Consider the following 15,169-nt stretch of genomic DNA (forward strand, 5'->3'; position numbering starts at 1 on the left):
CATACTTCCACTGCCACCCTTGGTCCAAACCACCCTCATATCACCTTCTTGACTTCCAGTTTGTCACCACCTTCTTCCCCTTGACCTAATCTGGTCTTTCTCAATACAGTAAGCAGAGTGAGCACCTTCAAGTAGAAATCAAAAATAGCATCCCTCTGTTCCAAGCCCCAATAGATTCCCAATACACTCAAGAGTCATATCCAAACTTCTCAGAGGGGCTTAGATGGCCCATGTGATCTGGCTATTCGTTTCCTCTCTGATCCCCTCGCTGCCTGCACAATCCTTGCCCATTCCATGCCAGTCACACGGGCTCCTACTATATTTAGAAGGCCAGTGCTCCCCCCAATCAGGGCTTTGGCATCTACTGTTCCCTCTGTTTAGCATGCTTTCTTCCTCTATCACTATACGGCTGGCTCTCTCACCTCCTTCAGGCTTTGCACACATTTCAGCTTTGTGTTGAGACCTTCCCCGACCACCCTATTCATAATTTCAACTTCCTTTCTCCATTCCTTTCTGGATTTTATTTTACTGTTTTTACAAAGCATTACCTAACATACACACACATTTTATTCTGTCTCTGAAATAACTTTTGAGTGATCAGCAAATATTGTTTTCCATATGGATCTGCCCACACTTCTCCATTATGACAAATCCCTACCCTTCAACTACTTGTGAATGGTTGTAGCAAAACTGCTCAAATTAATTCTGGTTGTTTTTATTTAGTGAGCATCACGAAGATTGGTTAGAGCATTAAGCATAGGAAAAAGGGAAATAAATTAAAACAGCTCCCAAATGTTCATAGACACTTTATGTGTTACTTACCTCTTTAAATCTGTAAGACATCCCTGGAGGAAAGCGAAGTTCAGAGACATGGAATAATGTGGCCACACACCTTCAGCTGGGATGTAAGTCTGGGTGCTTTAGTCTCCAGGTTCTTTGTTCTTCCCACTGTACCAGGTGTCTCCTGATGGACACATTGACACCCCGATGTTTGCATCAGCAGCTGAGAACATGCCTTCCAGAAGCCTAGGGACACCAGCATCCTTTCTTGCCACCTTATGCAATTTTTTGAAAAGGGTAAGAAATAATACAAAAACTTTTTAATCTCAGACAAATTATAAGGGTAATTTCAGAGGTCTAGAAAGGCTACCCTATCCCCAACCCAAAATATGTCCCACCCACTTCCACGTTGCCACTCACTATTCCTTTAACCACAGTGAAAGTTTTCATGATTCTAAATCCTCACTGAACATGTTGAGCCTCACAAATTTCTCCTGAAAATATTTTGATTTTTTTTCCTATCTCACAGTTTGTTCACATGTCACAGGCCTTTGTGTGTTGTTCTTCCTAGAGCATAAGCAAATAAGAAGGAAACCATGCCCTGCACACCTAACATAGCACTTTTCCCCCATTAAATAAGTGTTTGCTGAGCAATTATAAAGTCAAAAATACAAATCTCCAGGGGACTGTATGTAATGGGATATCTGTGTTTGGAGCAGTGTGCTGGGGATAAAGTATGAGTGAGTCACACATACCTCAGTTTCCACCCTGGTTCTATCAGGAGCTGTTAGTGTCCACATTTGTAGGCCAGTGCCTGGTCTATCTTGTCCCTGAGTCAAAACCAGATTTAATGACCCTCGGTTATGGCTGCTGTTCTAGTTGAGAGGGGGTGGTGGTGAGGAGGTGAATGGCACCTGTTGGAAAAAAACTAGCTGAGAGCAGCTCTTTCGTTTCATGAAGGGCCAGTGGTTCCACTGAGGCATCATCTGAAGAGAAGGGGTGGCCTGGAGTTCTGGAGAGCCAGAGAAAGGCAGACAGCAGGACACAGCCCCTCCAAACCTGCCCCTAAGGAGTGAGATCCTGCAGCATAGAAGATAGTGACTGTTCTTTGAAAAGATACCCTGAGGCTTAGATCCATGCCAGGCTCTGCACTCATTCAGAACAAGATCCACTCAGATAGCAGAGGAAACCAAAATCATCACACCCTCATTCATGCAACTGTTTGAGGACCCAACCAGTGGCCTAACAGAAGCTGAGTGCTGCAGGCCCACAGAGTTACAGAGTTCCCTTTCTAAACACCATGCCTGCTCTCGCAACCATTTTCAGGGCGGCTGCTCGCCTGTCACACCTGTGTCTTGGGGCCAAGTGGCACAGCCAGCTTCCCACACCTCTCTGCCCTTCCAGACATTACTTGCCACCCTTAGCCTGCAGTGCAGTTGACTAGCCCCTTCCTTGACCCACCTCCCAGGTTCTACAGCAGAGAAGTTGCTAGCCTCCACATCTTTTTTTTTTTTTATGTTTATTTATTTTTGAGAGGGGGGGCAGGTGGAAGGGCAGAAAGAGAGGAGAAGACATGATCCGAAGCAGGCTCTGCACTGACAGCAGAGAGCCTCAAACTTGCGAACAGTGAGATCACGACCTGAACCGAAGTCAGACACTTAACCAGCTGAATGCTAGCCTCCACACTTTGTAGAGACCTACACTGTCAAGTATGGCTTGGAGGCCTTGAAGTGTGTGGGTAGTCCAACTTGAGATGTGCTGTAAGGGAAAAATGCAGGCCAGATTTTGATGAATTCATATGAAAAACAGTGTAATATATAATATATCTTTATATGGATTACATATTGAAACAAGACTGTTTTAATATATTGGGCTCAATAAAATATACTGTCAAAATTCATTACACCTGTTTGTACTTTTGTTAAGTGGCTACTAGAAAATTTTAAATTACTTTTGTGGCTCATGTTATATTTCTGTTGTCCAACACTGATGAGGACAATTCATCATATTATACTGTCATTATTTGTTTTCTTTCTGTCTCACCTACTAGACTAGGAGCCCAAGGAAGGGTGCCCTCTAGTTCCCAGAGAGAGGCTCTATCCATAATGAACATTCCACAAATGCTTGCTGAATAAATGAAATTATGACCAAACATACAAACAAAACCCTACAAATATTCAATGTTTCTGAAATAATTACAAAATCACTTGGAATTATATGCTATGTATTGCTGTTGAATGGCCACTGATCTCTTTGGTGTGGAGATGACTTTCAATACATATTGTTGGTATGTATTCCCAATTATGCCTACAGGTATAAATTAAATGAATATTCCAAAACTTCATTGAACCTTATACACGTGAACTTGAGCTTGTACATTTATGTTGTAGGTGAGCTGGGCAGGCTACTAATTTATAAGGTCTTGTAAGTGATGATTGCCCTTTCTCAAAATTTGGCTTAAGTCAGCTGTTCTGTTTATCTCCTTGGGTGATCCAAGTACCAGCAGCACAAGCATCACCCAGGAGCTTGTTAGAAATGCAGAATATCCAGTTGCATCCCAAACTTATTGAATCAGAACAAGATCTCTTGTTAATTGTATGTGCTTAAAATTTGAGTAACCTGAGCTATGCATTTTTCTCAACTCTAAGGAAGAAGGCCACCTGGGAACTTGGCTATCATTCCCTTCTATTCTTCACACATTTGTACACTTAAAATGTGTTGAGCTTTCACTTTGTGTAAGATACCATCCTAAGCGCTGAGATACGAGGATGAGCCAGACGCATGACTCTGGGTTCTGTGACTCATGGCAGAGCCTCACTGCATGAGGGAGAGTTGGGCACACTGGGTACAAGAGTGCCTGAGAGGCTCTGCAAGAGGAGCAACCAAGAATGACGGGGTCAGAAATGGTGCAAAATGGCCCCCTGTCTGGACCGAATCTACAGACAGCTGCTTCATGAATCATGCATGCTGAGGGCATCCAAGAGTAAAGGAAGCAGCCAATACTGCCCTTCCCTTCAAGAAGAAAACTTTTCCAGAATCTCACGTTTCCATGGAGACCCAAGAATCTGCCAAGCCAGCAACAGATCTCTGGTCCCCAGGCTCAAGTTCAAGCAAGCTTAATTCCCCTTTGTCTAGGTCTCTGGGGTAGTGTGAGTTTTCTTCCTCTGGGGGGACGTGGGTTTGTCAGTCTTGACTATGTGTTCCTGGTGAGCCAAATCAATTCAAACTCTAAGTTGGCAGCAGTCCCCAGACACTCTGTGGATGGTGAAGTGCAGTGAAGCCTCCATCCACTCTCACCCAAATAACCTGAAAATTCAACTACCAGAATTCTTTTCCTCTATTTCTACAAGTATAATCTCATTCCCTTCATTAGTCAAATTCCCTGAGCACCTATGGAGTTTACTATAAAGAATGCAGGGATGGCCCTTCCTAACAAGAGAAACTGATGTGAAAACAAGTTACAGCTTAAAACCTTCCCATGGCTCCCATTACTTCATACATGGAAATTGTAAGAAGTGCACAAAAGCACAGCCTACAAGGCTCTGACCTGGATGGCCCTGGCTCTTCTCATCCTTCCTCACTGTTCTCTAAACTCCAGCCATACTGGCTGCTTCCCCCTCCTCCTCCTCCTCCTCCTCCTCCACCCCCTCCTCCTCTTCCTCCCTCTCTAGAGCCCTTATCTGGAATGATCTTCCCTCCATCCTTCCTTTTGTGTAGTAAACTCCTATCCATCCTTCAAATCTTACCTCAAGATCACCTCCTTAAGGAATATTCCAGATACTGAATGGCCTGCATGCCCTGGGTCCCTGTTCTGTGCTCTCAAGCTGTTCTTCCTTATACTTTCTTCACTCTCCCTTAGAGTATAAACCTCTTTCCTACTGGTACAAACTTTATTCCATAGGTTATGGGAATCTGAAAATTTTCAAGCCAGGGAGAGATAAGATTAAAGTTTGGGGAAGGTGAATTCGGTGGCTGGGAGCAGAGTATATTAGACAAAGGGAGAAATTGCAGGCACAGGAAAGAGACTGGAATGATCATCTTTAAGTTTCCCAGGCCTAGGGCTGTTTTTAAAATATTATCTTACTTGTTCCTTACCATAGATTTATGGGGAAGGCATTGATACCCCCATTGTTTAGTTGAAGAGACTGAGACCATGAAGGGTTTAGCAACTTGCTCCAGAGGCCACAGAGCTGGTGTGCCCAGGCCTGCCTAGTATCTACATGAGTCTGTCTCCCAGGGAGGCTATCATAAATGTTCCTTTATGAGAAGATATGGAAAAGAAAGAACGGACCCAGCAAAGGTTGCAGGGGAAACTCAGCAGAGTGTATTGATGATTGTACGTGGGGACACTGAGGGCAGGGAAAGAAACTCATCAAAGATGACTCAGGTTCTCACCTGGCCACTTCCCTCCCGAAGTGCTCCTGACATGTCTCCTGGGTGTTCCCTTAGCACCCTGTGAATCCCCCTCTGAGAGCACTCATCAGGGACTTTTACAATTTCAAGTCTTCTCCACCAGGCCTGTGGGCACCACTGCTGGACCGATCCCCCAGTGAGGCAGACAGCCTATAAGCACGCAGCGATGTCTTACTACATGAATATGAGCCGATGAATAAAGGAAGAACCCTTCCTTTCCCTCACTGGGAAAGTGAGGATGCCAATGGCAGATTTACAGACAGAAACTCCTGGGGCAAAATGCCAAGCATCAGCCAGAGCAGGTGGGACAGTTCTCTGGGGTACACCCAGAGTGCTCACCTATGAGGAACTTTGTGACTTAATCTCACTAAAGAATGGGACTCTTCCAGGTGCCAGAGAGGTGAATTGATGGGGCAGGGCTGCAGCCATAGAGGAGACTCGACTCAGTTTTATACCAAAACTAGGTACAAAATCAATAATGCCACATTTGACAATCTCAGAGAATCCTTAGTGATTTGTCAGTGGGAACATTTGGCACTTGAAAAACAATTTATGCCACAACTTGTAAAACTTTAACATGAAGAATTGGTTTCCCTTGAGAGTTTGCAAGAATGTTCTACAGAGAGAGAGAGAGAGAGAGAGAGAGAGAGAGAATCCATATGTTGTTTCCAAAAATGGCATCTACCTCAAACTTTCTCTGTTCCACACCTGGGAAAGGGTCAAAGAGAACTACAGACCTGTGATCACCACTTTGTTCCCTCTGGAAGTTGTCAAAACTCCTCTCCACACTCTAGAGGAGTCTTAATATCTCCCACACATCTCTCTGTGTTGGCTGTAGTCACCATCTCCCCTCTTAAAAACACCATGCCAGTCACCTCCTTCTAATCTGCTCCAGTTCTTCTCCCCTCCTCATTCCTCCCTCCACAGTGTTAGTAGGTAAGTTTTTCTAAATACTGATCAGAAATCACAACTCCTGAAGCTGGCATTTATGATCCTTCATGCTGGCTGTCACCTCCCTCCCTGGACTGACCTTCCACTGAACCTCCCTTCACGTTCAGAGGCCACAGTCAAGCTAATTTCTAGCTCTTCCTGTATCCTGTGCTCTGTTTTCCAGCCATATTGTCACTTTCAACCCACTATGCCTTCTTTCAAGGACTTTGTCCAAAAAATCCTGTCCTTCCAGAATTTTCTCAAATGCCACTTCCTCTCTGAAGCTGATCCCAATTCTCTCAATGAAAATTAACCCCCCCTTTATATATGCCCACGGTACTTCCTTTTTATGGCTCTTAATATTTTTTCAAAAGATTGACTCATATTGTAGTAGGTTCCATGACAGTTTGTGAAACAACCCCCACTGCATGATTGTCTCATTTTGCATGATATGGTTAAGGCACAGCACATCAGCACATCAGTGGGTGGTTCTGATATTCTTTGCAACCTAAGAATTTCTGTATTTAATGGCCCTAATTAAAACTCTCAGCATATCAAAGGAATTTTTTAGACAAACAACCATTAGCTTTGGAAATTTTCACAATTTGTTAACTTTGTCAAGCTCAATAAACACTGGTTTGTTTGGGTTTCTTTTTTTCTTTTTTCTTTTTTTTTTTTTTTTTTTTTTTTCTGTTTACAAGAGTTCCAGGGAAAGCTTTGAAATCCTGAAACTTCCCCTATTTTTAGTGAAAATAGCATGGGCAATCATTTTTAAACATTTCTCTCTTTTCTTTCCTCTCCTCTCTCAAGTGAAAAAGAGATTCTATATAGTCTTTAAGGATAGCCAACTCAAGCATTCATTATCATTATTTCCTCTCTTTTGGATAATTCTTAGCTTACAATAATATGCTAGAATCTCCACATTTAATCACCTTCTCTTAACCTAGTTCCCCACTCCAGAAATGACACCAGCAAAAATTCTCAGAAAGAATTGTTAATATATTCCCTATCTCTAGTTTTTCTCTGTCTATTCTCTATTTTTAATTAAATTTATATTTACATTGCACTAAATATAAATTAATTGTGGAAAATTAGAAAATACAGATAAACTATGAGAAAATTCAAAATATTTATGTACGGAAACTGCTAAGCACAGGGTAAACTACATTTCTCAGCCTCCCTTGCAGTTCAGGTGAACACTTACATTCTCAGTGGTTCAGTGGTTCTCATGGTTCGTGAATTCAAATCCCACGTTGGGCTCTGGGCTGATGGTGCAGCACCTGCTTAGGATTCTCTCTCTCTCTCTCTCTCTCTCTCTGTCTCAAAATAAATGAACATTAAAAAAATTTTTAATTCTACTGGCTTACTTCCTGGTGAAACTGGTGAAAATTATTTTTTTGAGAGAAAGAGAGCGCACACGCATGCACAAGTGAGTGAGGGGCAGAGAACGAGAGAGAATCCCAGAAGGGGCAAAGGGAGGGGTGGTATCAAGAGAAAAGCGGGGCTCACCTGAAGGGGGGCTTGTGTTTTTACCCAAAGAGGGGCTTATGTGGTGAAAATTATGTTTTAAAAAACAATTATTCAGAGCCTTTGGTAATGGTCCTAAAGATAGAAAGCAAATGAAAAAAGCATCTATTCAAGAAAATCTATGAAAATTCAGGAAGAAAAATGAGTCTGTGGTATCTGAGCCAACACTGCTCCTTTCTTCTCCTTTCCTCCAGCTCAGTAGTTGGAAACTCAAACCCAGACTACTACAGCTAAGAGCCCAAGGCTCCTACTTGGGAGCAGGACATCAGTGTTTCTTATTCAGTCCTCAGTGCCTTACTGCCAAAGCTAAGTTTTTGGGCAAGTATGATCAAGAAGGTAGAGATTCCCTTTTTCCACCCAATTCCCACTCATGGAATGGAGGCTCTACCATAGAAGTGGCACATTGAGAACTCTGGGCCCTTATGATTCTTTCCTTGACTCATGAATCAGTGGTTCCCCACCAGGAGAAGCAACCTGAGAGGAGCCCAGGCTGCTGCCTCCTAACAAGTGCTCAGCTCCTAGAGTGAGGGTATCCTTCAAAGATGCTTGCCATTATCTCTACTCTCAGCCCCAGAGACCTGCCTCAGAGATTATTGCTTACAGGAAGAAGCAGGTCATAAAACAGATAGCTCCTAATCTCTCTTCCCAAAAGACCTGACTTCATTTGCAACAGAGCATATAGAAGTTCAAGCCTAAAAGTGCTCTCAAGAACAATGAGGACTGCAGTGAAAGACAATTGGAAGGAGATTCATGGATCAATGAAGATACACTCTAGACTGTAGGCTGGCTACTGAAGGAGAGAAATGAGAAATAACCCAGCTGGGACAAGCCTTCCAGGGATCAGGACAAATATCAGACACTAACCACCAAAACCATTCCTACAAGGAGCCACAATTTAATTGGATTTGTGTGCAGAGGAATATATACTCCAAAGCACTGTGGAAACCCTAGAGCAATCAGCTGGCTATTAGTGGAGCTTAACAGCTTTGTGTGAAAAGAGTAGAAGAAAGCTTTATCAGTATCACTACCATGAGGTGTCATCCTAGGATCTGGAGCAACTTCAGAGGATTAACATTGTGGAAAAAGTCAGGGAACATATTTTGCTAAAATAACCCAGCCAGTCACCAAAAAAATAAGCAAATATCAATAAGCCTAGCCAGTGTTCAGGGGAAGAAGACCAATACCCAGAGTTGCTGCAATATATTATCTAATATGTCAGTTTCCTATAAAAAAAAATGACAAGAAATGGGAAAGTATGACCAATAACAGGCAATAGAAACTGCCTATCAGAGAGAATAGACAACAGATTTAACAGAAAAAAGGTTTCAAGGTAGCCATTTTAAGAAAGTTCACAGAACCATAGGAAAGCATGATTAAAGAGGTAAAAGAAGGTATAGTAACAATTTTGCATCAGATATATAATATTAATAAAGAAATGGAAATTATCTGAAAGTGGAAATTCTGGAGCTGAAAAGTACAATAACTGAAAAAAGATAAGAATCAAATGACTAGAATCAGACATGACAGAGGGAACATTATTACCAACCCTACAGAAATAAAAAGGATTAAAAGGGAATACTATGAGCAATGTATGCTAATAAATTAGGTAATTTAGATGAAATGGACACATTCCTAGAAAGATACAACTACCTAAACTGACTTAAGAAGAAATAGATAATCTAAATAGACCTAAAACAAGTGAAGAGATTAAATTAGTAATCAAAAAAACTACCCACAAAGAAAAGCCCAGGCCTTGATGTCTTCATCACTGAAGCCTACCAATAATTTAAATTAGAATTAAAATTAATTCTTCACAAACTCTTCAAAACAATAGAAGAGGAAAGAACACCTTGCAACTCATTTTATGAGGCCAGTATTATCTTGATACCAGAACCAGGCAGATACCACAAGAAAAGAAAACTACAGACCAATATTTCTTATGAATATGGATGTAAAAATCTTCAACAAAATCCTAACAAACCATATTCAGCAACATATGAAGAAAGTTATACACTATGACCAAGTGGGATTTATCCAAGAGATTCAAGGTTGATTCAACACTGGAAACTCAATTAATGTAACACATTACATCAATAACACAAAACCAAGATTTACATGATCATCTCAATAAACACAACAAAAACATTTCAGAAAATCCAACCTTCTTTCAGGATAAAAACCACTCAACAAACTAAGAACAGAAGAAATGTCCTCATCCTGATAAAAGCATCCATGAAAAGCCTAGAGTTAACATCCTACTTACTGGTGAAAAATTGAAGGCTTTTCCCCTAAGGTCAGGAACAAGACAAAGATGTCCATTCTTGCCACTTCCATTCACATCCCGGATGTTCTAGCGAGAGCAATTAGCCCATCTGGGTTGCTGTGGATTTAGTGGCTTAAACAACAAATATTTCTCACAGTTCTGGAAGCTGGAAAATATAAGATTCTGTGTCTGGTGAGAACATGCTTCTTGGTTGAATGACCAGTCTTCTCACTGTATCCTCATTTGGCAAAAAGGACAAGGGAGTTCTCTAGAGTGTCTTTCATGACTGACCACCTAACCCAGACCCCACCTCCTAATACCATCACACTGGGGGTTAAAATGTAAACAGATAAACTTGAGGGAGATACAAACAATAACAGCACTTAGTGAAGAAAAATAAATAAAAAGAAACCATACTGGAAAAGAAGTAAAACTATCTCTATTCACAGATGACACAATCTTGTACATAGAAAACCCTAATGAATCCAATAAGAAACTATTAGAAATTAGACATGAATTTGGCAAAGTTGTAGGATACAAGATCAATACATAAAAATCAATCAATATTATCAAGATGGAAATCATCCCATGTAACATTGTGTGCTGACTATACTTAAATAAAAAACAAAAAATTATTAAATTAAATTAAATTTTAAAAGATGGCAATCATCCCCAAACCAATCTACAGATTCAAGGCAGTATGTGTTGGAACCCCAGCTGAAATTATACAAATTGTAGAAATTGACAAGCCAATTCTAAATTCATATGGAATTGCAAGGAACCCAGAATAGCTAGTAAATCCAGAAAAAGGAGAACAGATAAGAGGCATTATACTTCCCAATTTTGAAACTGACCATAAAGCAATGGTAATCAAGACAGATTGGTACCAGCACAAGATTAGACATGTACATCAATGGAATAGAATTGAGAGTCCAGAAATAAACCCATACGTAAATGGCTGTTTTCCACAAGAGTTCCAAGACCATTCAAAGGAAAAAGAATAGTCTTTTCAACAAATGGCACCAGGACAACTGGACAGCAACATGCAAAAGAATGGAACTGAACCTTTACCTTACACCATATATAAAAATAAATACAAAATGAATCAAAGACCTTAATGTAAGAGCTAAAACTATAAGACTCTCAGGAGAAAAGATAGAAGGAAATCTTCAAGACCTGGTATTTGGCAAAGTACTCTTACATGTGACCACAAACGCACAAGCAATAAGAGAAAAAATGAACAAATTGGTCAGGGTATGGAAAATAAAATGTTCATACACAGCTGGTGGGAATTCAAAATGATACATCCACTTTAGAAAACAATCTGGCAATTTCTCAAACAATCAGATATAGAGTGACCAATATGACCAACCAATTTCACTTCTAGATATATATCCAAGGTAAATTAAAATATATGTTCACCCTGAGGCACCTGGATGGTTCAGTCAGTTAAGCATCTGGCTTCAGCTCAGGTCATGATCTTGCGCTTTGTGAGTTCAAGCCCCACATCAAGTTCTGTGCTGACTGCTCAGAGCCTGGAGCCTGCTTCAGATTCTGTGTCTCCCTCTCTCTCTGTCCCTCCCCTGTTCGTGCTCTGTGTCTTGTGTTTTGTATGAATATAGTTTTAAAAACAAACTAATATTCTTTAATATGAATTTTCCATTTAATTATAACTATTTATGTCAATAAATATGTCTCATTTTCATTTCATTTAATATCTAGCACTGATAATTTTGTTTCATTACAGCTTAAAATCTTGGGTTTGTCAAACGGCTTTTTTTTTTTTCAGTTTTTATTTTATCATAGTAGTATCAATTTTTTTTAGCTTTTTTCCCCATCTTTTTATTATGTTTTTTCTGAAAGATTTCCTTAACTTTATTACACCAATTCTTTTAGCATATTTTACATTTCCAAACTTCTACCTTTTCTTCTGAATATTCCTTTATTAGAGTACCCTATCAGTTTTCATGAATGTAAAATCTCTTATGTCACTGAAAGTATTGATTACAGGTTTTGGAAGTTTTTGTCTGATCTCCTTATTGTCTGACTTCTGTATGTCCTTTTTTTTTTTCCTGTTTCTTTGTGTTGTTCTGTGTTTCATCATAAAAGATTCTTCTAAATATATACTCTTTATTGACTTTCTGTTCATGTTTAAAAACAAGGCACTAAAACATGACTAGAAGCTAAGTGTGTCAGAGCACAGCGTGCTCATTGGTGAGCTCACTGAGCAGTGAGGGAGTGGGTATCTGACTCCTTTGCTGTGCTTCATAGATGTCAGTATGTGACACTAGACAGTTTATCCAGGTAGATGTCCTCCCACCTCCTGGCCTTCAACATTTAGTTATGAATGCCAGGTTTCTGGTCACTGAGAAAGGCAAGGGTATGGAGGTTACTCCACCCGGTATGTAGAATTTCCCTTGATCCCCTTACTTCTGTGTGGCCACGCCAAAGCCCAGATCTTCTCTCTCCCATTCTCTCACCAGAGCATCTTTCTTCAACTCACTCTGTCAGTTTTCCATACAAATCTCTGCAGTGAAGAGTCTCTTATCTAAGTCCTTACTAGCGGCCATCTTACTAAGTCCAAAAGATATTTTTCTGTCCTCATCTCAGCCTCTTAGAAGAATTGAACACAGTTTAATATTACTTATTTCCAGAAAGTCCTTATTTACTCCAGAGCAAGAGATCTCTCTGCTACCTTGCAATCCATTTTCTATAATTTTTTGTAAATGTAAAACAGACATGTCATTCTCCTGCTTAAAATGCATGAAAGCTTTTCAACACACTAAGGAAGTATCTGGTTTCCTTACCATGACCCACAAGGCTCCACATCACCTCTCCCTGCCTACTCCTCCAGTCATCTCTAACCATCTTCTGTATACTCACTCTGCCCCAGACACCCTTGCCTTCTTTCTGTGGCTCAAACATACCAACCTGGTCCCCAGGGAGAGTTTTGCACTTATGTTCTTCCCTAAGCACTCTTCCCTCAGACCTTCCAGAGGCTGGCTCCTTCTCATTATTCAATTCTCAGCTCAAACTTCACGTCCTCACCCAATCCAGTCATGCAGCCCCACCACCATTACCCCAGCCACACTCACTGTGTCAATCTCTTCAGCTGTCACTATGACATTTAGAATTATGTGATATTATCCTGATTATTTTTCATTTACTCTCTGTATGAATTTCCCCACAAGAATGGAAGCCCCACATGGAGTGGTGCTTCCATGGTGCTTCCATGGTACTTCCATGGTGTTGTCTGTTTTTGCTCACAAGTGTCATCAAATGGTGCCTGACATGCAGCAGATCCTTGATAAGTGTCCACTGCTTACAGGAGTGAAATGTATACACAGACCTGTGCTAAGCCCTCCATGAGAAATCATTTCAGTACAGTTCAATGAAGGATCTATTTTCAGCTCAGACTATCACCCAGAAGGAAATCTTCCTAACAGAACAAATTTTAAATTCTCTTGACCACCATGGGTCCTAGAACTACTCAGCACCTCACAGAACACAGAACGTTTACCTAGATGCAGGAGACCCATCTCATACAACCATTTCTCATCAGTAGGAAAGCAAGCAACTAGCAAGCAGTAAAGTCTTTCAAATAAAATAGTTATGATAAATTCAGTACCTTAAGATGGAACTTTGGACAAGTACACAAGTAAATAATAAGAATTTCACAACAATAAGTGCAATATGTGAAGAATATCCAAAAGAGTCTAAAAGAGGGATTGCCCTCTTGGCCCCTCTGATTAGGGATTCTGGCCATTTTCTTAGTGTGAAAGAATTAAAATTTGCCACCACAATTTACTGTAAGTATTTTAGTTTTCAAGTTATATAAACATGCAAGGTGAACTATATAATAAAATGGTGATAGATTAGCCACTCTCAACACATTCTGACTTAAAGAAATTCTTTCAATATTTCATACATACAGCACACAAACAGGTGGACACTGCTGTAATTTCTTAAAAATCTGAACACTTTTTGGCCCTATAATTCCACTTTAAAGAAGTTGACCAAAGAAAATGATTAAGAATGTGAATTAATTTTTGACTATAAAGATAGTGATTACACTATCCTTTGATAATAGCAATCTAAATATCCAACAATAAGAGATTGGTTACAGCCATTTACAAAATTATTCCATGGATAAATATTTATTGGCAAGTAATGAGTTCATTAGGTTGAAAAAGGCAGGTTACAAAGCAATATGATCCCATCCCATTATATTTTACAATATTATATAATATAAATTTAAGAAAGAGAGAGTGAAAAAAAAACGAGTAAAGGGGCAAGGAAGGACATACACTAAACTGAGATTTTAAAGAAGTTTCTCTAGATAGAAATTTTACACAAATTTCTTTATGTGTTTTTTTTTCTTTATCCTAATCTAAATTCTTTTTTTCTTATAATAAATAGTTGTTAACACCGCAGTTTGAAAAAAAAAGCTGTAAGATTAAAATCAACATTTTGTTGATAATCAGAATGAGCACAATCAAGTAAGAAACACTCTTTAGTGTTTCTTAATAGGTTTATTCCACCTTCAAGTGCCATATATCATACACACATGGATGACAGCAACATTTCAGCCCAAAATAAATTGACAGAGCCTACCAGACACCTCCAATGCAGGTGTTTCCCAGCCCTTGCTTCTCCCTGTCTGATGCTCACCCCACAAAGCTCTCTCCGCATCTCTCCCTCTAGCATCCCATCAGTCCGTGCTTTCTTTTCCAGAGATTCCTGTCTCAGTCAGCTCGGACTGCCATAACAAAACACCATAGACTGGGTGGCTTAAACAACAGACCTTTCTTTCTCACGGTTCTGGAGGCTAAAAGTCCAAATTCAAAGTGCTGGCTGATTCAGTTCCTGGTGAGAGCTCTCTGCCTGATTTGAACCTTCTTCTGTCCTCACATGGCCCCTCCTCAATGCATGTAAGCAGGGAAACAGGTCTCTTTCTTCCTTTTCTTCTAAAGCCACTAATAATAAAGCCCCACTCATCTGACCTTATATAATACTAATTACCACCCAAAGGCTCCATCTTCAAATACCACCACTTTTGGGGTTAGGCCTTCAAAATATGAATGTGAGGGGTGGTGGGGTACAGCAGTCAATCCATAACACTCCTCTTCTCCTAATTACATATGGATGTTTTCCAGGGCTCTGTCCTGATGCCTTACACATTCTCCATCATTCACACACATTGATGGTTTCTTTTTTTTTTTTTAATCTCAAATATGTCCCAAGAGACCCAAACTC

At 40.2% G+C, this 15,169-nt stretch overlaps 1 long non-coding RNA gene across 1 annotated transcript in view; it reads right to left on the bottom strand.

Moving 5' to 3' along the window:
* LOC128314005 (uncharacterized) overlaps positions 1-1,527 on the bottom strand; it is a 53,692-nt gene extending 52,165 nt beyond the window's left edge. Inside the window, exon 1 of the long non-coding RNA XR_008295284.1 lies at positions 823-1,527. This is a non-coding gene — a long non-coding RNA (uncharacterized LOC128314005). The remainder of the gene's footprint in view (positions 1-822) is intronic.
* Positions 1,528-15,169: the final 13,642 nt, after the last annotated feature.

Source organism: Acinonyx jubatus, chromosome C1 (genome assembly GCF_027475565.1).
Source record: "Acinonyx jubatus isolate Ajub_Pintada_27869175 chromosome C1, VMU_Ajub_asm_v1.0, whole genome shotgun sequence".
NCBI lineage: Eukaryota > Metazoa > Chordata > Mammalia > Carnivora > Felidae > Acinonyx > Acinonyx jubatus.